The following is a 23,758-nucleotide window of genomic DNA, read 5'->3' as shown; positions in this document are numbered from 1 at the left end:
AATGGACTTCAAACTGGTTTTGGATGATATACTGATATATCACCAAGTCCTAGTGCTGCTGTTGCACTTGGGTCCTCCTTGTGGGTTCCCTGCGAGCATCTGGTTGGCCTCTGTGAGAAGAGGATGCTGGCCTGAGCCAACAGGCCTCTTATTTCTCCTCATGAAAAGCAGACCACAGAAGTGCTGAGCAATGTCCTAGTTACACTCTCTAAGCTCATGCAGCCAGCAGTGTCAAATCTGCATAAAATTTGCTAATATGTACAGGTGTCTATGTACAGATGTTGAGTATGACATCAAATGTGTCAAAAGACAACCCAAATGATTTCTCATCCAATCACTTGATTGCGGGTAAAATGGAATAGCAAAGGCCATGTATCCCACTCTGTCCCTCTTCTCAGTGGAGTGAAACAGTGATGTGTCTTTGCCTCTACTCTCTTCAATTTTTACATAAATTATTTGGCAGGAAGCCTACCAGTGAAACACACTCACTACCCTAGTCTGTCAAACAAACCCCTGCAGATTTTATTATATGCAGACAATGTAATACTTTTTTCTTTGACAAGTGTGGGCTTGAGGCGTTTGCTGAGAGCTTTGGAGAGTTTCTGAAATAAGGAAACATTACAGATTAACTATGATAAAACTCATCCAAATCACTCAGATAATTTCTCCAATTTGAGCCCCCCTTCCCCAATTCAGATTCTCTTTAATTCATTTACCCCCAATTTATTTCCAATAGATCCAACTCAAAATCATTTCAATTCCCCTTCTATTACTCCCAGTCACTTCTAAAGCAAGTTCAATACCATTAATTCCCCCAAATCAATATTCTACTCCAGTAACTCACCCCCAGTTCAATTTCCACTGAATTCATTACCCACCCAAAATCACCCAGGGCACTTAGATATTCAACATCTGTGCCACAGCTGGGTAAAGAAGGAACAGGCAGGACCCCCAGGCAGGGATGGGGGAGGTTCAATTCAGTTCACATTTAAAAGCAACCTAATGCATACTTTCCAAAACAGTATGTGAATCGAAACCCAGCCATCTCTCAAAATCTGCACTTCTAATTTTATGACACAGTTCTCCAGTCAAGTAATGTGTAAAAAAAATGCAGATCCTTGGGTAAAGTGTGCATATACATGTACTGCATTAGTGAAAACAATAAAAATGCATTGTTAGGGGAAACTGTTCAGCAAAAATGTGTACATTAGGTAAAACTTCATACAAACATGTATATTTGATGAGTGTTCCTGATGACTTTAAAAAAAATCCACAAGTTGATCTGGAATTGTAGGGAACTGAACTGAAAACAGAAAAATGAGAAACCACAACTTAGAGATTCACCCTACCCCACAGTCACTGCCTTGCATACAATGGGTGCAATAAAATGCCGTCTACCAGTTCAGACTACCTGCCTGGCAATGGCTCTCCAGGGCCTCAGACAGCGGCCTCCCCCTCCCCCGCAGCCCGATGCTTTTAATTGGGAGATGCCCCAGGCTGCAGAAACACTATACAATTAAAGGACGCTCCCAAAAAGAAAGAATACTGGGAACTATAGTTTGTTAAGGGAAACATAGTTTGGTAAGCCGGAAATTGAAGCTCTGTTAGGGGTTCCCAATATTATTGGGGGTGAGTGTGCTTTAAATGTATGGGGGGTGTACAGCCCCAGACTTCTTTACAGACCTGCAGTTCCTCAGCACACAAGCTGATGTGGAAATATTATCTTCAACACACTGGCATAGAAATAAATGCTTCGGAAACAACATTTTGATGCTTCCATGGAACAGCAACCAATAAATGTAGCTCAACACCTCCGTCGACTAGACAGGACTTCAGAAGCAGCTGGAGGACGGTGCTAATGGATCATAGTGTGATAAACGCCAGCTCTCCTAGCATCAGCTCTGCCTTTTGTACCTTTATTGATTTTTAATTTGAACAGCCCAAGTATGCCCCTACGTGCAAGGAGACAGAACAGGATTGCCATCTTGTATATCAGGTATAAGATCTGGCCAGTTGCCCATCTAGTCCAGCATCCTGTTCTCACAGTGGCCAACCAAATGTCTGTGGGAAGCCTGCAAGCAGGACCCTAACACCTTGGCTTCTCTCCTCAGACACCCGTGTAGCTGGGAGAAGGAATAAAACACCAGGGTTGTGGCTGTTGATTCAGTCTCATTGCTCCCTTTCAGTTCCACATTTTGGAGGCAAGACCTGCCTCAGGGAGTCTACTCCTCACTGCAGCAAGTCTAGAGAGCTCTTGTCAGTGGGCAAGAGTAGCCATGTCAGTCTTTTGCAAGAAAACAAAGAGTCTTCTGGCACCTTACAGCAGGTGCAGGGAACCTATGGACATCCAGATGTTTTTGGACTACCATAATCCCTGACTACTGGCCATACCAGGGGTTGGGCGTTCAACAACATCTGGAGGGTGCCATGTTCTCCACCCCTAGGGTAAGTGAAATCCACAATTTGTGTATAATTTGGTCTAGAATTCTAGAGAACCATAAAATCAATTATTCCTTTCACAAAGAAGCTTTGAGTCCGTAAGTGTTGCAAAGATAAGCTTCGAAATGCAATGCTGCAGAAAAGTTAACTGATCAGAGACTTCTTTTAAAAAAGAAATCAATCTACATCTAGCTTGAGAAGGAAAGGAAGATCAGCAGTTAAGTTACCTTTTAAAGTAAACATGCACTCACACAAAGGACATAGCTGGATTGGGTTGCCATAGCCCCCTAAAACCTTTCGGACAAAAGCAGTGGCTCTGTAAGCAAAGCAATAAAAGAACGATTCCGGCAAAGGAACATGTGGCATTAAGGAACTGGGAACAAAGCTCTCTTAAAGGCAGGCTACACGACTTGCATGGCACTGCTGCTATTTTTAAGAACCACGCCTACAGTATGCGACTGCTCCACAAAGCAAAACAACTACATTTAAAAATAATACACTTTGAAAAATCAAAAACAATCGCGGAACATGCTCCAGCCGCTGCATTGCCTAAAATGAATAAAGGGTTTGTGCTGGGCAGGCAGATTTCCCCCATGTTCAAGCTTAAGGATCTGGAATCCTGTTCATGGAAAGGAGAAGAAGAAAAGGCCTGAAAATAGAGAACGATTACCGTACATTACACACCTGAAATAAATTATGCCAGGGTGAAGCTTGGCATGTGCCTATCAGCAACTCACATTTGAGATGAAAGAAGTATACTGGTTCTGGAAAATTAATGGCCTTGTCCTCAGGATCAGCCAGCTGACTCACATAGGTAAAGGTAAAGGTACCCCTGCCCGTACGGGCCAGTCGTGACCGACTCTAGGGTTGTGCGCTCATCTCACTTAAGAGGCCGGGAGCCAGCGCTGTCCGCAGACACTTCCGGGTCACGTGGCCAGCGTGACGAAGCTGCTCTGGCGAACCGGCACCAGAGCAGCACACGGAAATGCCGTTTTCCTTCCCGCTATAAAGCGGTACCTATTTATCTACTTGCACTTAAGGGTGATTTCGAACTGCTAGGTTGGCAGGCGCTGGGCCCAAACGACGGGAACGCACCCCGCCGCGGGGATTCGAACCCACAGCGCCACCCGCGTCCCTAGCTGACTCACATACATTGAGGTAAAGATGTTTGGCCGTTTAAAGTGGTATGACACTGCTTTAGGGTGTAGATGAGGCCTACTGTAGGTACATGCAACTGAAATAAATGAAAATATATTTTTTCTCCACCCCTTTACTCTGCCTCCTCCACCTTCCTGAACTTCCTCTGTGTGGTCTCACCTGTTTTGGATTTAGGCTGTAAGATCCTTGAGGGCAGAGGTCTCTATTTTTTATTTATTTATTTATTTTTGCAATAGAGAGAGAGAGAGAGAGCTCAACAACATTGGCCAACGGTTTTCACTTTTTGAAATATAGCAACCCTAATGTAGTCCAGCAGTCTTTTCTCACAGTGGCCAATCAGGTACCTAAGGCCAAGGTGCCAAGTTCCACTTGACATTGGGGGTGTGTATTGGCTTGTCACATGTGCATGACATCATGCGTGCGACACACATGTGTGACGGCACATGTATCGGGAGGAGGCCACAAGGCTGCCACAGTGGGTAGGCATGATGAAGCCCTCTGCCACCGCAGGGAGGCCCAGTGGGGGAGACCCGGTGTGTCCTCGTCCCTTAAGATCGGAGGGGCTCAGCCCCGCATACGGGGGGGGGGGGGGCTGAGCTGTCCTCAGCCCCATAGAGTTGGCACCTATGGCCTAAAGAAGGCTGCAAGCAAAACGTGAGAATAGCAGCACCCAGCTATAAAAAGAAGACATATAGACTCCTGCAGCACCTGAAGTCCTAACACAATTTATTACAGCATAAGCTTTTGTGGACTGGAATGACTTCAGGAGTTGCACATAACAGTAGCCTTCGTTGGCAGGTAGTGTAAAAAGTACAATCTCTGTGTACTTTTAGATCCATAATTAATGTTGTTACGTACGCATGCAAGTAACGTTACACTCGTAACAAATGACCATTTTTAGTAAAGCCATTAATTGTGAGCAGCTTTCAGTAGCTAAAGTATATGTTATATACATGCACAGACAATATTTAACAGTTGGGACAAGCTGTCCAGCCAGAGAACATTATATAGCTATAGCAAGTTGAAGCTGCAACAAAATGTTGCCGTGCAGGGCGGCCCTATTGAGGGTTCCCGATACTTCATTCCACTCCCACTCCCAGCAAAAAAAAAGGCAACCAGTATTCTGAGGCTGGACACTGAGCATACTCAATTTGCTGTGGGCTACTTTGGAGGGGGAGTTCCCACCTCCCCTTAGTTTCCCCTTAATATTTTGGTACTTCTGCAAACTTTGGGGTTGCTATGAGTCTGCTAACAAGGCTGCCATGCTAGCAACTTAGAATTAAAATATAGGATGATTTCTCAGCTCATGGGACACTACCACTGACAGATGGGCGGAAGTGACTTTTGCAAATTCCACCTTCCAGCAGTCCCCAGTGCCACTCCTACACTTTTCTGAAGGGTTGGGTCCACCCACGGAAAACGAAGTCTGGATCCAACCCCATGGACCTTTTCCAAAAGAGGGCATTTTGACTGTTATCATCCCTGTCTGGCTCTGTGACATGACATTTTGCCCTGACAAGGTATCATCATCTCCATGACATCAAACTGGCTTCAGGTGTCAGTTCCCAGGTCCAAATCCTCACTCAGCCATGAAACTCACTGGACAACCTTGAGCCAATCAACACCTCTCAGCTTAACCCACCTCAAAGGTGAGGAGAAAACAGGCAGCTTGGGGAGCCACACTGAGCACCTTAAGCAACTTGCAAAGACGGGCAAGATAAAGACCTAGAGAAAAGACGGGCAAGATAAAGACCTAGAGAAACATTTGGAGTCACAGCCTAAAAGCCCTGAGCTTTGTTGCATCTACCTGAAAATGGAAGAACACCAAAGAAAAGCCTACAGCACTCACTTAAAAGCTTTTGAAATAAATAAAGGAGACAGCCACAATGGGTTGTCATCTCAAGAGATAGTCAGAAGACAGAAAATATTTGGATTTCGATTTTATCTGCAACAAACACGCAACATCGTCTATTTATATGAAAGAAGGCTGGAAGGAGAGAAGATGGAACAAAAATGTAGCATTGAGATAAGTAAGCCACCCACACAGAGAAAACGATTCCATATTGTGTCAGTTCTTTCTAAAATGAGGGTACTTAAAAATATACACAGTGTATTATTTTTTTACCTGGAATGGCATAAAAGGAAAAAGAGTTCCAAGAGAAAGACAACTTCTACTTCAGAAATAGTTTGAGACCTCATCCATTTGCCCCTCTCCTTCCAGGCAGTGTGCTTGTGTCTTTATTGCAGGCAGCAATCCAACAGGCAAAGCTTCCTGCCGCACCAATGCATCCCCATTATCTCTAACCATTGGATTTCTGCCTGTTTAACCACTGTTAGGCTTTGTGGCGCAGAGAAGGGTTAGAGAGGAAATGACAATGCTAACCTGAGCCCATTTGGTTGTCAGGCCAGAGAACCATAAGGAACAACTGTTTTTCCCTCTCTGGAAAGGAAATATTAAAATTATTGTATTATTTGTTTGAAGGTCTAACACATTCTTCCCCAAGGATAGGAAGGAGCCAAGAGTCAGTAGAAGGTCAAGTTAATACCAAGGGAGAGATGAAGCCATCAGTTTCACTTGTCTGTACAGTACTTCTCATTTTCCCAACCTTAAATTTGGTTCACATTTCCACAGAAATTTTCTTTTTCTTTTTTTAACATCCTTATCCAAATTCATCAGCACTTCAGCACTAATTTCTTCTAGCATTTTTGTTTGGTGTTCTGACTAGCACATTTTTATGAGCAATTTTTTCTTATGGTATTTTCACTAACATAACACATTTTTATGAACAAAGATTTTATGAGCAAAATTCTCTTACGGTATTTTCACTAACATATGCCTTTCGTGAATGCTTTCCCCTATTTTTTGTGCACATTGTTTGGTTGGAGAGTGCAAATCTTGAAGGATAGTTGTGCTTTGGTTTGCATATTGGTTCAAGAAGTGTGACACGGACATTTTCTCATTAAAATGCAAACAAAATCAATTTTCTCCTCCATGTTTGGCCACAGATCTGAGAGAGGCTCAGGTGCCAGCCAAATCGTGGGGGCCTTATTGCTCTTTAACTATTAAGCAGTGTTTCCAGAGCAAGTCTTAACATCAGGCAGGACAAGGCAGCTCGACTCAGCCGTGGCAATACTTGGATCCCATTCAACAGCAGGTAATTGCCCTCTATTTAGTTGAACAATTCTCACTATATAATGTATGAAGCCATTTCATTGGCGCCATTTGACTTTTCTGCTACAGATGACAAAACGTCCCAGTCAGTCTCTCTCAAGTGTTTGCCAAATTTTGAGTAGCTAAGGGACCTTTTTTATTTCTTTGCATTAATATGGTAGGCAAGCTTCATTAAGATACCGGTACTTGAAAGGGTTCTTCGTTTAGAGTGGGAAAGTATGATTCACATCTCCGCAGTGGAACTCACCAACCGTAACTCTGTGAGAGTCACTGTTCTGGGCATCTCTCTTCTGAAGGAAGGCAAATCTGCTGCACCTCCACGCCAGGAGTGGTTGAAGGTTCCAGTCAGACCCAAACCGGAGCCTGACCTGAGCCCAAGCCAGAGGTGTGTCCCAGCCTCATCTCAGCAACTTAGGCTCACAGGAGACTTTAAAGAATCAATGCATTTCTTACTGCCCATGCAACTGTTTCTTCACCCCATAATGTTGGAATTGCTGCAGACCCCAAATGGGAAGTAATTACATGGGGGGGGGCTGATTTGTCCCAGGAAGATTAAGACAGATGCAACAGCAACACTGCTGGCTGCTCTAAGAAAGCAGCGCTACTCATGAGCGTAGACGTAAATCTTCCAACAAGCGTGTGACTCACCAGCAGACCTGAAGCCCGAAACCAGATTTTCCAATGATGACTAAACATTTTAAAAGGCGCATGGCTGTAAGCTGACCTGTGAGCTTGGCACAGCCTTAATGTAAAATACAAAGCCAAGTCCTCCCGTTACCCTTTGTTAAGGCCTATAATGGAATTAAAGGACCTTGTGACACATCCTGGGGTTTAAATGGTCTCCTAATGACTTGAATACCCTCCTCTGCAGTGCTTCCCAAATTAGCCTCCTGGGAAAGGAAGGCCAGTGAGGGTGGGGGCACAGATAAGCAAAGGATGCAACCTGGCTGGGAGGACAAAATTAGGTTGGGGGGGGCAGGGACAGCACACAGTGGCAATCACAAATTATATTGGTTGCTCCGTTGCCTGCCAAATGGAACCCCCACTTCCAAATGGAATTCCAATTACTCAGATGTCGTCCTCGCCAAATGCACCAACCAGCCCCACTTTCCCTGGGACATCACTCCCTGCTCAAAACCAACAAAACAGTTTAGACTAGAAGAGGGCTGCAGCCAAAGAGGATCAAGATACTGGAGGTTCTTCGTGCAACGCATAGGCCTTCATTCATTTGTGGAAGCTTAAGCTTTTTAAAAATAAAGATGGCCCAAATGTAGATGGTATAGATTTTGCATGGTTTCAAAGAAGATAGATAGAGCAAAGAACCCAAACTGTGCCTGCATTAAATACTTATACTGATTTCTAATTGTATTTTCTGTTCCTTCTTTCTTTTTTACTGTATTACAATTCTGTGAAATTCAAATTGTAATACAATAAAATGCAATATAAGAAATAAAGGAAGCAAAGAAAACCAATTAAAAATCATACAGCATCTAGCACAGTGTGTGACAATTGCTACAAAAGGCAGAAAAATCAGTATCTGGTCCAACATGACCCTCAGTAATTGTGGGGAAAGTTTGGAAAAGCCAATTCCGGCCTTCCCAAGAGGTGGGGTTGCGGGCTTCACGCCCACCCCACGTGAGCGGGGGCTGGTTGCAGCCCCCGCGAGAGCAGGGGAATCCCCAGCCGGGTCTGCCCCCCGCTGGCTGGAGGGGGGCATGGCCTGCCCTATTTAGAGCCGGCGCAGAGGGGGCTCGCCCTCTTTTTGCCGGCTCCCCCTCACGTTTTCCCACCCTCCCTCCCTTTAGGTATGCTTTAGGTAGGTCTTTGACTTTGCTATGGACTTCAGTCTGTCGCCGCAAGGGGCATGGTAGGAATTTTTCCCAATTGGCGATTTCTAGCCTTTTGGTTTTTCGCCTACCTCGTAGCAACTCGTCACAACTTCTCAGCATTTGGCGGTAGGCATTGGTAAGAAGGGGTTAAGAGGATGTGGGGGGGGAGGAACGCCATCACCCCCCCCCCGGCGAGCGAAGGGTGGTCCGTTAAAGGACTCCGGGGGGCGTGGCCCTGTCCAAAGCCTATGGAGGTGTGGGCCAAAGGCACGCCCCCGAGCGGTGACCCGGGGCGTGCCTCGGCAGGAGACTCCCCCGATATAGTGTTAACCCTTCCCCGTGTCTCCAGCAAATGGGCTGGAGCCGGATAGTCGCTAGGACCAATGCCTAAGCCAATGCCTCTCATTCCTGAATTCAATAAAGTTGTGGCCTAATTCGCCCAATTAACCTTAAATTATGGTGTCTCGTGTCTTTATTTATCCTGGTGGGGGGCGGGAACTCGCCATGCAACCACCCGGACAGAAAGATGTTTTTCTACTTCTCTTGTCTATGAGATAAACAGCAGTCAGAAGGAAGCACTTATCGGTTAACTGTTGAAACTCACTGCCACAAGATGTGGTGACTGGCCATTAGGGAAATTAATGGAGAATTTGGCTATTATCTGCCATTGCTTGTGAATGATAAATGGAACCTCCATCTTTAGGAGTACCACTGAATCAGTGTCCGTAGAGGTTGGCCGCTGTGAATTTCTCCCAGAATTACTAAACTGGTTTGAGAAAGAATCTGTGTGAATGCATCTCCTGTACTTGCAAGTTCAAGGAAAACATTTCTTGGGCTCTTACTCACGACAATCCAGCATGTTTCTTTGGCACATGCAAATCACACAGTCTGCATGCCCAGGGCTGGCTTCCTACAATGAGCGCAGCAACAGCAGCAGCTTCCTGGGGAGGCAGATAACCCGCTTTTTCTCCCAGGTTGCCTCCAGGGCCGGCCACAGGATGTGCCCTGGAGGTCTACTGTCTGTTGACATGAATTCTTCCGGCAACGTCACAACCATTTCTGAGCACAGCTGTCCAAACATAACATGAGTTCAAAACTACAAAAGGGAGGTCATCACGCACCATGTTGCTTGATTTGATCTCCGGAATGCCCCCGCTCTGTGCAGCCTGGAGTCACCAGATCCAGACTGTACAAATCTGAAGCATATTGTCTCAGGACTCCCCATTTCCTCAAGTGGTGGGATGTTCCAAAGGCAGTCTTTTACAGGGTCCATTCACTTGCAAGAATGGAGGCTTACCATGCTGGTCAATTTTATAAATAAATATGCAGAATGGGGCACAGAGGAATAAGACAAGCAAACATCCGAACAGGTAATGCTTGTCTTTATAGTACCATCAGTTCTCACAAAAGCAAACAGCATGCATCAGCAACCCAGCAATCTCCAAAAGGCCACCAGCCACAAAACTCAACTTCTGAATCTTCTGCTGGGTCCACCAGCAAGTGGTTCTTCTCCAGCTCAGAGCCAAGCAGGTGGATGTGCCCTGTACAAAACACCCAACAACCATTCAGGACAATTAGAAATACAAGACGACTATTGCTCCTTGGGGGTTTGATTCCATCACACACTGGAAAATTCAGGTTGTGCAATTATAGTTGACTGGCAGTGTTAGAAACTTAGATATATAAGCTAATTGCCAAATGGCACCTTAAACCTGGGTTACTGTCACCACAACAGAATGCCTGGGTGCCTTTCCCCCGCAATGGGATCTATTTTTATTTGTTTCATTTCTATACTACTTTATATTTTAAAGATAAAATCTCAAAGTCATTTGCACCACATTAAAACATATAACAACCCAGAGTAAAACAAATTCAAGTTTCAAGCAAAATATTTCAGATCCTTCTCTAAGTGACATTTTGTTTTTTCCTTATTTATTTATCTTCTTAATTTATATAGTTGCCCCATAGCCGAAGTACTCTTGGAAGCCAGTGTGGTGTAGTGATTAGAGTGTCAGACAGACTAGGACCTGGGAGATCAGGGTTCAAATCCCCACTCAGTCATGAAGCTCATTGGGTGACCAGTCACAGTCTCTTAACCTACCTCACAGAGATTAACTGAGAAGGCGGGGCGAACCAGGTACTCCTTGAAGAAAAAGGTGGGATATAAATGCAGTTGTAATGGTTATAAGGGGTTGCTCGTGCGTAAGTTGCCGCCACTCCTGGCTAGGTAGCCCGGTTAAACCTTTCCTGGCTGGACAGCCCTTCACTTCGTGGCTGTTCAGTCGCTAGCAGAATCCGTCAGTGGGCGTTTCTTGAACTTCTTCCAGCAAAGAAGTTCTTTGACGCCAAGTCTACGCCTACTTTCCCTGCGCGGAAGTCTTCTGTGCAGGGTGGGTGTGGGTAGCGGAGGACCTGTGCTCTCCCCGCTGGTCTCCAGCGAAGAGTCCTGGAGCCCTCTCTCCGATTCCCCCATCCGCCCCCCTTTATTCCTGGTGTTACGCTGATTTCCTTCCCCAGCTGATGAGTCCCCTCTCTCCCTGCTTGGCCCTTCTCCAGCATCGCTTGGGAGCCCTGCCTCCACTTCTGGCTCCAATGTCAGTTCCCTGACAGCAGTTAAATAAGCTCTTCTGCTTACCTGCTTAAGAAAGCTGGAGGGGCCAGCCAGATGGAGATGTCAGCTGTCAATCTGGCATCCAGAGATCTCCACATGGTCACAATTGGACCCAAGCCAGTCACAAAACGCGCCTGGCACCTGGCTAATTTCAAAGGCTGTTGACTGGGAGTCGTGGAATATATCCACTCCCCCCAAATCAAAGGCTTTTTGTGATCAATAAAATGTACCAAAAAGTGTAGAGTAACTCTTGCTTTGACATATCATCTAACCTCCCTGCAAACAGATCAGGATGAATGCTAAACATTGAAACAGCCAGAGACACATCAGTAGAGTTCATTAGCACATCAAGCTACACACAGAGATAGCCGACTTTCCCTACACTTAATGTAACTCAACAACATTCTCCATTGCAATAACTGTATTTAAGCAGTCTGCTCAATTGGGTAAGCCAGATGTAGTAAATGGGGACAGGTTGGGCAGTTATAAAGGAACATGATGTTAGCAAAAGCCATTTCAATAAGGCACAGGAATGTTCCTAATACTAAAAGTTTAAAAGTTTCCCAGCAAGGGAAGCAAACTGAATTTCTCCCTCCCACTGTCAGCTCTCTATAAAAAGGATGGTTATAAACGAAGCTGTGGCTTCTGAAGAACTATTTTGCGGTATTGTTTCTTGTACAAAATAATTACTGGAAACTGGAGAGCAAACAATGCGACGCCCTGCTGGAGCGAGGAACAGAACAGCGGGTATGCACCATAACGCAGCCCAGAAAAGAGGTCATTTGCAGATACAGATATTGCAACCAGTTTACAAGGAGGAGAAAAGCACACACAGCCTCCTCTAAGGGCTTGATGGGTACACAGAGAGGGACCATGAGGGGTACTTGGCAATACTCTTTGCTGGAGAAAATTGTGTTCCTCCAGGCCAGCATGAGAGACAAAACATAAATACAAAATAGGAACATAGAGAGTCTGTCTTATACCAAGTAAATCCATCTGGCTTAGTATTGTCTGCACTGGCTGGCAGCAGCTGTCCAGGGTCTCAGTCCCTGCAGGCAAAAAGGGCTGCTCTCTGTGGAGTTCTTCTTGGTGGCTGCAATATCCCCCGTCCCCTGCAAATGCCATTGTGATGCCCTTGTGCACATTATTATTATTATTATTATTTAATTTATTAATTCGTTAATCTTCTTTCATATTAAGTCACAAGGTAATTTACAAGCATAAAAGAAAATCAAAGGAAAAATCTCTCTTTCTCTCCAGTTGTGAAAGTTTGTTGAAGCAAACATATCTTAAATTCTTTCCATAAAGTATAAATTGTGGGTGCTCCTGGTGGCTTTTGAGAGGGGAAAAATTTGATCCTCAAACTTTCGGCAAATTAGGTTTCAAAATGCGGCGGCGGAGGGGAGGATTTAAACTCCTTTTTTTTATAGCACTGCTAAACTTCATGTCAGTGTTGTCTGCCTGTCTATACCTGCTCATTTTCACCACCTCTATGCACAGAAAACGGGAGGTTAACCCATAAGAAAAAAATTACGGTATATCCAAAAGTAACAGCAAGTTAATACATTTATTAGAACTAGATAAATATTCACAAATAAGTGAGCAGATTTTTGAATTAACTGACACTTCATAGACTAGAGAAAGGAACAGGTTATGAAGGAAAAAACCTCAGAATGCAGTAAATTATAATGTATTTATTAGATTTCTTACCCACCCTTCACTTTAAGTTCCCAGGGCAGGTTAGAACAATATAATATTAAAATTGTTTAAAACAATGTACAATAAGAGGATCGAAGTGAATCCTAAAAGTAAGAGGTGTGTTTTCACCAAACAACGAAAGCAACAACAATGGAGATGCTGCTTCATTCGTCAGGTGAAGATGAGGAGATTTTACAGAGACTAACAGAACGATCCCTGTGAATCTTTACTCAGAAGTAACTCCCATAATGCTCAACAGGGCGTACTGCAAACGAAATGACTTAAATTTAAATGAAGAAGGCAAACCAGCATGTGAAAAGTGGTGTTAGAAAAATTTGAAGCAAGGGAGAAATTGCTCCGTTAGTTCAATTAGACGTACAAATGTCCCATCATTTTGATGGCTTCCCCAGTCACAAGACGGCTAAAGCACCATTTTCTAACCTGTCCACTCCCTATGAGACTTTCAAGCCCAACTTTCTTTTCCTCTCTTTTTTTAAAGAACTTCTCCATGGTTGAATACTAAATTGCCCCAACTTTTCAGGCAGTTGCCAACGGCCTAAAATTAGGAAAACGACTAAGAACTCCCACATACCAGATGGCCAAAAAAATCACAGCAAACGTTTCGGCTGTTAGATGCACAGCTTCAGTGAACACATGAAAACACACCATGAAAGAAAAACCCAAAATGAATCTGAAATTCGTGTGACACCAAAAAAAGTTGTTGCTGTTCACAGGTGTGTGTGCAGCCCCACCTTGAAGGTAAGGGGGAAGGAGGGATTAGGACCCTTCAATTTTATGTAATATTTAAAAAGCAAAGACTGTTACATGAAGATCTGATAAGAAGTCTATTGCTCCATTCTGAGTAATGGGGCTATGGAATTTTCCCTCCCGAAATGTTGAGGGTATGCAAAGTGGGGGGCACATGCACGGACCATCCCACCCGCCTGATCTCTGCTCTCCGCCCATCCTCCCACTTCCCCCGCACCCTTGCCCACCTGCCACATGAAATCAGGGCGCTCTGAGATGAGAAAGTGGGGCTGTCCCACTTAAAATGGGGCACTTGGCTGATATGAATTTATCACAGTATTATCACGCCAACTAGAAAACTGAAGTTTTGTAACATGCAGCACAGCATTCCTGAGCTGTTTTTGCCCGGGATGATCTTAACTGAGCAGCTGAAATTCAAGGTGCTATTTTTATTTTGCTTATAATGTGTTTTATGGTCTTATGAAGACGAGTGTAGGGAAATGGGAGAGATTCAGCTCACATATTAATGCAAACCTACCTAATTTTCACTTCCTGAAACAATATGCAAACCAAAACGCAGCTTCAAAAATTGAACTTATCTAAATTTTGTACTGTACCTATCTAAGCAAATGATGTAAACAAAAATGCAGATATGATGGGAAAGTATCCATATAAGTGAAAATAGCATACAAAAAGGCATTATGGTGGGGCAAATTGCACACAAAACTTGGCCAATTAAGCAAAGTTGCATTAAAAATGTGGGTATTATGAGAAATTTTCATTAAAATGCTGATTAATTTTCATGAGAAACACTTTAAAAAATCAAAAACCGATGTAGAAATGTGGAGAATAAAACTTAAGTTTGGGGGAAAAAATAAGAAACTGGGAGAAACAGAAGTTAACATTTGTGCCCAACCCCAGCTGACTTTTCTTCAAATTCAAAATCCACAACGGGGCAATACCTTCACTGGGACCAACCAAAGTGTCAAAAGATAGTGGCAAGTTTTCAAGTTCTCCAGATCTTTTCATCAGGCAAGATGCTACACAGCAGGAATTGATGTGGGATGAGCAAAAAAGAAGCCAAGAAAGGACATTAGGTAGCAGGAAGATCACTTTAGACCCCATCATACCACTTTAATGGCTTTCCCCAAAGAATCCTGGGATCTGTAGTTTGCTAAGAGGCCCCCTTCCCCTCACAGAGCTACAATTCCCAGAGTTCCCTGGTAAGAAAGGTTGGCTGTTAAACAGCTCTGGCTGCAGACCTCTAAAACTCTGGGACAAAGAAGCAATGCTTCACCCTGATTTCTGAACACAGAAATACTGGCTGTTACCTAAATCAATCCCATATCTTAAACAACACAGCGGTTTGCTTGAGAGACCACCTTACATCATGTATTCCCAGTAAATCGTTCATTTTGAGATATGACAGACACCCGCTAGGCATACTTTCAAGGAACAACTGAAGACATTTTTGTTTTGAAAACTTTTTTTCAGCTGGATGAAAAGATCTCTGCCTTAGTTGTTCATTTTGTATTGTTTTTAAACGTCTCTTCAACAATTTTTTGCACTAGTTTAACTGTTTTTACATGTTTGTACACACATTTTCATAAATTATGAATTCATACAATCCATAAATTAATTTTTAAAAAATAACTCACAGATTCTGGCTAGGCAAGGAACATAAATTTAAAAAACACATGGGAGTCTATATTTCAGCAAAGGATTAGTTTTTAGGTGGTGTATCACTAGTATAGTACTGTATTACTTAGTGGTTAGAAGGGAGTTAATCTTAAAAAATGTGGTTATTATTATTATTATTATTATCATCATCATCTTCAAGTGGTAGGAAAAAATCAACAGAACTGCAAGATACAAATATTTAATCATTCGCATGTATCTACAAAATATACAAATATTAAATCACCCACCTCTACGAATTGAAAAACTCCCATATTGCAGCACAGCCCAAAGCAGAAAGATAAGAAACTGCTTATGAACAAATCTTAAGGCATCCATGATAATGCAGATTAATTTGTTTAAAGCCTCGTTTCCACACGCCCTGGGCACTTAAATTGCCATCTATGTGATACCTAACCTTAGGGTAATAAACCCACAATGTTTCCTGTAAATACAGCCTCAGCACCATGGCACACGTTCCAGGTTTTTCCTCTTCATTAAAGAGATCTGTTTCACAACACAGTTCTTAATTGTCAAACACAGGTAGAGGGGAGGGGAAAAACAAGTTGCCACTTAAAATAAGTTGTCATGAATGAACAGCTGTTGTTGGATGACATTCAAAACGTCCACAAAAGCAACCACGGACCATTAGAGGAAGTGCTAAAGAATTGCAAAAATATTTTTATTCCCAAATAAAAGTCTTACATACACATATATACATTCATTAAGGCTGGCATCAGCTGGCCATTTAATTTTAAAAGTTAGTTATGAAATCTTAAATAGAATTAGCAGAAACTAACAAGCTAAAAGGACTCTCTTTCAACCTTTTTCAACGGCAAGGAATGCTAATAAGGTAAAATTTCAGTCCTTGAGGCTCAGTTATTTGCTTTCACCCCATTGGATCTTCCAGCCCTCCAGACACCCAACTGATTCTTAATCTTTGTTTCACACTCAGAATTTAAAGGTACAGTGGTACCTCGGGTTAAGAACTTAATTTGTTCTGGAGGTCCGTTCTTAACCTGAAACTGTTCTTAACCTGAAGCACCACTTTAGCTAATGGGGCCTCCTGCTGCGCCGCTGGAGCACAATTTCTGTTCTCATCCTGAAGCAAAGTTCTTAACCCGAGGTACTATTTATGGGTTAGCGGAGTCTGTAACCTGAAGCGTCTGTAACCCGAGGTACCATTGTACTAAGGTTCATATGTGCCTGGAGCTTTACTAAAATATCGACTATATATTTTTGGAAAGCTGTTTGTTCTCTGTGAACTGGACACCTTAAGGTATCCCAAGCAAATTTTGCATAATAGCTCCTGAGACCAAGGAGCAGGTTTTTGTCTATGTTTGGATACAACTGGATGCCATTTTGAATCAAGATGGTAGACTCACCCTTTCAAAACTGCACTGCTTTTAACTGCTGTTTTCAAAACTGCACTGGGTGGGGGCTGTTGTTGTTTTGGCTTCATAGCATCCCCAAGCAATGCTGGCAGAAGGCTGCTAGATGAATCAGAATTGGTATTCTCTAAATCTATCAGTTGCTGGGGGGGCACTGCCAGAAGAGTGCCCTCGCCTTCAGGCTCTCCTTGCGGCCTTCGCAGAGCATCCGCTTGACCACTGCAGGAAACAAGATGCTGAACAAGACTGGCCCTCGCTCTGATCCAGGTGGGCTCTCCTTATGCTCTTATCTCATATTAAACAACACGAGCAGAACTTTTGTATCTCTCCAAATACAAAGGCTTTTCAACAGATGTCTGTTCACACATTCAGCTGTGAATCATCGCTTGTGTCCTTGTAAACCTGCCCTGAGCTGGACTCAGGCCTTAACTCGGGGGTGGAGCGCATACTTTTTTTGCATGCAGGTTCAATCACTGTCATATCTAGGCAATAAAGCATGAGAGGGTGGGAGGTGGGGACCTCCCCCTTGAAGAGCCACTAGCAGTCTCCGTAGACAATGCTATTTGTTATTTATTAAAGAGTGTCACTGTACTGCTTGTGGGATAATTGGCCTCATATAACCAGCGTGCTTAAGTCGAATTAATGCACGAAGGGGTTAAAACCATAGAGGAAGCTGTCCTGCCAGACTTAGTTATGTCACTTTCCCTCACCTTGGGAGGAAATAGGCAATCAAGTCTTGGCTTCATTCAGTCTACCTGAGAATTCGGTGTGTGAGGAGGTCTGGGATGGTTGCTCCAGCTCAGCTCCATGGCTTTAACCAGCCTCTTTTTCCAGACAAGAACAGAGTGTGAAATGAACATTCTCCTATACCAATAGTTTAGGAACTTGAACCATTTTGTAACCAAGCTCCACTTTACAGCCTTTGCAACCATCTGTGAAATAGTTCAGTTGGTGGAGCAGGAGACTCTTAATCTCAGGGTTGTGGGTTTGAGCCCCACATTGGGCAAAAGATTCCTGCCTTGCAGGGGGTTGGACTAGATGACCCTCGTGGTCCTTCCAACTCTACAATTCTATGATTCTGTATGGAAAAGTACATGACTCTGACCTTTGGAGAGTTTGTAAGTAAACCATTCTTAAATTACCAGATGTGTGGTATCTTTCTATGCTAGGGGAAGTGGGAAACTTTGGTAGGAACTTTAAAGGGCGCTTTTAAGGTTTAACAGCCTATATGCGCACGCTTTATTTGCTGCATGTTTTGTGATTCTGAATCTCTGCTGGAGTTCTTTTACCAAAGAGCACTTGCCCCAAACCTGGATCTTGGCATCCAGGAATTAATTGTTTTCCCCCACACTGCTTCCCCTTAAAACCCGGGACAGGGTTTACACACCACTCAAACACAACTTAATGTTTGGTGTTTCATTATGTTTTATATATGTTGTGAGCTGCCCAGAGTGGCTGGGGAAACCCAGCCAGATGGGCAGGGTGTAAATAATAAAATTATTATTAACAGCAGCCTTGGATGAGAGAAAACGATGGGCTGCACATGAGGAAGACACAGGACCCGATGATTCACTTATTCACAATGGTATCCCTCCCTTTTCAGGTATCCCTCCCTTTTCTGGGCATAATGTGGGGCTTTATCATCACAAGAGCCCTGTGAGGTAGGTCAGGCTGAGAAAAAAGGGAGTGTGAGTTGCTCTACAGCACAATGTGAAACTCCAAAATTGAGGTTGTATGGCCATCTGTAATGCAACCTCAGCATGCTTTAGCTGAGATTCCTGCATCACGGTGGTTGGACTATATGACTCTCAAGGTCCCTTCCAATTCTACAAGTCTTTGTTTCTATGAACTGGGAGGATTTCCTCAGTCTGACACTCTTATCTGACCCAAGTATGAAATTCCAAAAGAGCCCTACAGGTATCCCACACCTGCCAGAAAAGCCAAGGGTGCCCAGAAGATTTCAAAGAGGCAAGCAGGGCTCTGAAGGGCTACCCATTGTCCTAGAAGGAGGTGCTGAAGTGGACCCAGAAGTTATCATTAACACAAGAATTGGTGGCCAGTTACCCTGGGAGAGCGTCTCTTAGCAACCCATGAAGCCTCCTTTGTTTCCACTGCATAAATAAGAAAGGAGTCTTATAGGGGCAAAGCGAGTTTAGGAATAAACAAAAAGGGAAATAGCACTGGATCTATCAGTGCCTCACACTTCCCCTCAGGGCAAGGTTAAGAATCATGAATTTAGTGGAAAGAACCATAAAGTGAGCAGTATGCAACACAAAGGAGAAAATGAACAACAACAGAAATAAACCTGGAGTTATGCAACTCCATACAAAACAAGGAAAGAGACAAGACAGCCACTCGACTTTTTCTTACTTTGCTTCTCAATTGTTCTTCAGTGTGCAGCGCAGCAAACTTAAGACCCAGTTCACACATGACACTGGGCAAACCTGGGTTTGTAATATTGAAAACACACTGTGCTGAGGGATACAAAAGTCACACACCACACATTTACAGCACACTTCTACCACTTTAACAGTAAGGGTTCCCCGCAAAAAAGCCTGGGAACCATAGTTCATCCAATTTCATAATTCCCAGTAGCCTTAAACAAGCTACAGTTCCCAAGACTTTTGTGGGGAAGGAGTGTGCTTTAAATGTAAGGTGCAGATGTGACCACCCATGATTCACTATCGGCAGATGTTTGCAAATGGTACCCGGTATGTTTGTCCCTAACTGATCTTTGCAGTTTGCATTTTCAATTATACATCTAAGGCATCTTTATGGCACAACCTTTTTAAAAAGATTAACTGGAAATCAGGAAGTACTGGGTTAATAAGCTGCCTTAAGCAGGATCTGATTCTTGATCCATCTTGCTCAGTATTGCTGATACTGGGCATACTATATATAATTAATATTGGTAAGGTCATTTCCCTTTATTCCCCTCTCTGACCCTGATTCTCCTTTAAAGCGTATTCAAGCATGGGCTTAGCCAGGGTTTTTGTTGCGGGGGACACACAGAACCTCAATTAGCTATGTATTTTTATTGACTGATTTGGGGGGGGGGAGCTGCCCCCCCGCCCCCTCTTGGCTACACCCATGTATTCAAAAGACATTCTTTCCCTCAATTATTTCTGGGCATTGTAGTCTACTGCTCTGGGAGTTACAGTTCCCAGGAACCATTAACGAACGACAGTGCCCAGAATTCTTCGAGGAAAAGGATGTGCTTTGCACCTTGAACACATCATCTGTACCCAGTCCGAGTGGCGGCAGCAATCTAGGTTTCTGGCACGGATCCCTACCTCAAGATGCTGGGACTGAATTAGGGACCTTCTGCCACAAAGATGCAGAGCTCTCCTCCTGTGGCCCTTTCGTTTCATTTCACAAAAAGCTAGCCTGAATTGTTGGATGAGTTTTTAGTTGGTTAACTGGTTAATTTGTCAGCTGGGGCCACAACCACAACTATGGTGCCACTTTAGACCGTCATGCCTTCTCCCCAAAGAATTCGGGGAGATGTAGTTTCTTAAAGGTGCTCAGGGTTTTTAGGAGACCCCTATTCCTCTCCCTGAGCTACAATTTCTAGAATGATACAACAGCCAATCCCTCTTCACAGGGAGTTCTGGGAATTGTAGCTCTGTGAAGGGTCTCCTCTCAGCACTCTTAGCAAAGTGCAGCTCCCAGGATTCTTTGGGGGGGAGCCATTTCTGTTTAAAGTGCTTTCAATATATGGCGTCAATGTGGACTAAATCTAGAATGTTGTTGTTCTATTACAGGCTTCACAACTCCCACCAGCCCCAGCCAGTACTACTTGTGGGGCTGAGGGGGTTGTGGGGGGAGGAAGTTAAGGCTTTTCTTTTTAAAGAACCCTTCTGAGCCCTCCTCAATATTTTAGCTACTATGCTAGCTTTGGTGTTTCCTACTGTTCATTTATAAAGCTTTACTGTTTTCAGTGCATGCTAGAATAATCTCCTTAGAGAGGAACGGCAGTATATAAATGATTTTTAAAAAAAGAAATGAACTGTAAATCACACCCACACCATAAATTTAAAGCAGATATAATGCTGCTTAAAGCACATAGCTTCCCCCAAGGAATCCTGGGAGTTGTAGTTTGCTCCCCAAAGAGCAACAATTCCTGGCGATGTGACAGCATCATCCACTCCACCTGAAGCACACTCCCCCCCCCCACAGAATTATGTACACCACAGTTTGTTCAGTATTGCTGGGAATTGGGAACTCTGTGAGGGCTAAATGACAGTGCCCAGAATCTTTTGAGGGAAAGAATGTGCTTTAAATGCCTCAGTGTGTCCATTCTGCACCTAAGACCATCCTACAGAAACCAGGATCCATTTCACTCGCATACTTCGCTCAGTTACCAAATGCCTAGTGGCTCATGCTTGAGTTAGTTCCACTGTGAAAGGCCTCTGGGCCTCATTTTGTGCGCCTCCCAATATTCCATCAGAGTTCTTTCCTTCCTGTTAATTTCCTCTTCATTTTTACCAGCTTCTTAACATTTCCCGTACCCCCAGCTGTCAGAGAACAAAATGGCAGGCGTCTGCACACATACTCCGTGTGTATATAGATCACCAACAGTGTGGCGTAGTGGTTAGACTGCTGCACTATAACCTGGCAGACCTACTTCATAAGGTTGTTGGTTCTCAGACTTGGGTCTCCAGCTTTTGTTGGACTACAACTCCCATCATCCCTGGCTACTGGTCCTACTAGCTAGGGATTGATGGGAGTTGTAGTCCAACAACAGCTGGAGACCCAAGTCTGAGAAAGAATAAAAATGAGGAGGAAGAGAACCACATACATTTGATGTTTGTTGTTTGTTTGTTTGTTTGTTTGTTTGTTTGTTTGTTTGTTTGTTTGTTTTTGTGATTTTAGTTAGTCTTTTATTGGTTGTTAACTTTTGTAAAATCTAATAAAATATGATTTAAAAAAATAATAATAAATAAACAACAGAGCATAGGACTTGCCGATCAGAAGGTCAGCAGTTCGAATCCCTGCGACGAGGTGAGCTCCCGTTGCTCCTGCCAACCTAGCAGTTCGAAAGCACGTCAAAGTGCAAGTAGATAAATAGGTACCACTCCAGCGGGAAGGTAAACAGCATTTCCGTGTGCTGCTCTGGTTCGCCAGAAGCGGCTTAGTCCTGCTGGCCACATGACTCGGAAGCTGTACACCGGCTCCCTTGGCCATTAAAGCGAGATGAGCGCCACAACCCCAGAGCTGGCCACGACTGGACCTAATGGTCAGGGGTCCCTTTACCTGTACAGTGGTTCATTCACATGCAAGGCCAGAACTCAAGAGGCCAGAGGGTTCAAACCCCGGAAACTACGGTTAAAATCCCAATAAGAAGTGATGGATATGGCACTTCTTTGACTGAGCAGCTGGCCTGGCAGGAGGTGGCTTCCTATGCATGGCCAGCCCACCTATGAGGCAAGCTGAGCTAGCTGCCTCAAGCAGCAAAATGCAGAGAGACAGCAGATTCCAATGTGGATCTTTATTCAGGGCCAGCCTCCCCATGAGGCAAGGTGAGGTGACCCCCTCATTTTGCAGGGTCCACAAAGGCAGCAGATCCCAATGTAGATCTTTCTTTTTGCTCTTGTTTTTGATGTAGATTTCTTACCTGGCGGGTAGGGGGGTACCATTTTGGGGTCTGCCTCAGGTGCCAAAGGGGCGCATATTGCTTGCTAAATAGGGGAAATTTTCAGCTCACCTAAGCCCCACTAAAGATGGATTTGTGCTTCTTTCATTTTTCTATCCCAGGGTCCTTGGAACTCCCTGCCACAAAAACTCAAGTTCCTGCACATGACCCTTTCCTGCTGCCGCCATTCCCGCAGCTACATCCTATTGGATTCCGGGAAAGAAACCCTGGATTCACCCGGTGATTCCCTTTCTGGCTTCCCCCGGCGCACCTGGCACGGGCGCATCAGGGCAGCCGCCTGGAAGCGGCCAAACACGACAGAGGCAGCAGCCGGACGGGGCTCCAGTTCCTGCGCGCCGCTGCCACCAAACCCTTTTTCGAAGCTTTTCCGAGGCACCGCAAGGCGCCCCGTGGGCGGGCTGCCCCCCCCCCACTTTTCTTCTTTTCCTTTCCAGCGTCACGTGAGAACGCTCCTCCTCCAAGCGAGCAGCGGGCGCGTGTCTTCCCTCCCCCGCCCTCGCCTCGGAAAAAGAGAGAGGGGGTCGGCGGCGGCGGCGCCCCGTCCCCCCGTCCAGCCCCAGCCCTCCTCCGGGCGCCCACTCACCTCGGCGCCGGGGCATCGCGTCCTTCACCTTCGCGGCCGGCCGGCCGACCGGCCTGCTCTGCCTTCTCGGGCGGCGCACCAGCCGGCTGCCGGCTCCCTCCGGGGCGCGCGGCTCGGGCTGGCAGGCTCCTTGTCTATCCGGCGGGGGCCAGCTCCATGCAAAGAGCAGCCCGGGCAGGAGGGCGAGCCGCCTTCTTCTCGGGCTGGCCGGGGGGCGCCTGGTGGCCCCCCTCCTGCTCCTCCTGCTCCTGCTCCGGGGCGGCAAGAGCAGCAGCAGGGAGCGCGCTGACAGCTCCGGCGCGGCGGCGGCGGCGGCGGCAGCGGCTGCTACTTCCTTCTCCTTTGCGCACATTCCCGCACTGGGCGCCGCTGGGCTGCGGGGAAGAGAGCGGCGCGCGCGCGCCCCTTGCTGGCAAAGCGGGCGGGTGGAACTTGGGAGCCCTCCCGGCTGCAGGTTATTACGGTGGCTGCCAGGAGTACGAAAACAGAACACATGCATATTAGTATTTCATTCGAATTATAGGCAAAACCGTGGACAGTGCAATGGATGCAACGCATCTGAAGGAATACTTTTCTATGTGCAGTGCATTTGGCAAAGTTTCTATGGTTAAAACTGCTCATCTTAAATCAATTGTGCAGTTAACAATTCCTCACTGCATTGGAAAAGTTAAAAACCACAAGAAGCAAAGCAAACCAGAACACTGTTATAGGCCAGACAGTGTGTTAGAACTAAATCAGAAACATCAAGGATATCTGATTGTACAACAGTTGAATGTTAACTCTTGGTTTTGCTGTTT

General features: G+C 44.9%; 1 protein-coding gene across 4 annotated transcripts in view; it reads right to left on the bottom strand.

Moving 5' to 3' along the window:
• PITPNM2 (phosphatidylinositol transfer protein membrane associated 2) overlaps window positions 1-23,322 on the bottom strand; it is a 205,865-nt gene extending 182,543 nt beyond the window's left edge. For 3 of the 4 annotated variants that reach the window (XM_083716878.1, XM_083716882.1, XM_083716876.1), the window contains exon 1: window positions 22,962-23,321. The gene's annotated coding sequence lies outside the window, so the exon portion shown is untranslated. Of the gene's footprint in view, window positions 1-22,961 lie in introns of all 4 variants that reach the window. The other variant, XM_083716884.1, reaches the window with a different exon arrangement.
• Window positions 23,323-23,758: the final 436 nt, after the last annotated feature.

This window comes from Podarcis gaigeae (genome assembly GCF_964106915.1).
Source record: "Podarcis gaigeae genome assembly, chromosome: 16".
NCBI lineage: Eukaryota > Metazoa > Chordata > Lepidosauria > Squamata > Lacertidae > Podarcis > Podarcis gaigeae.
This window is presented reverse-complemented; position numbering and strand designations above follow the sequence as displayed.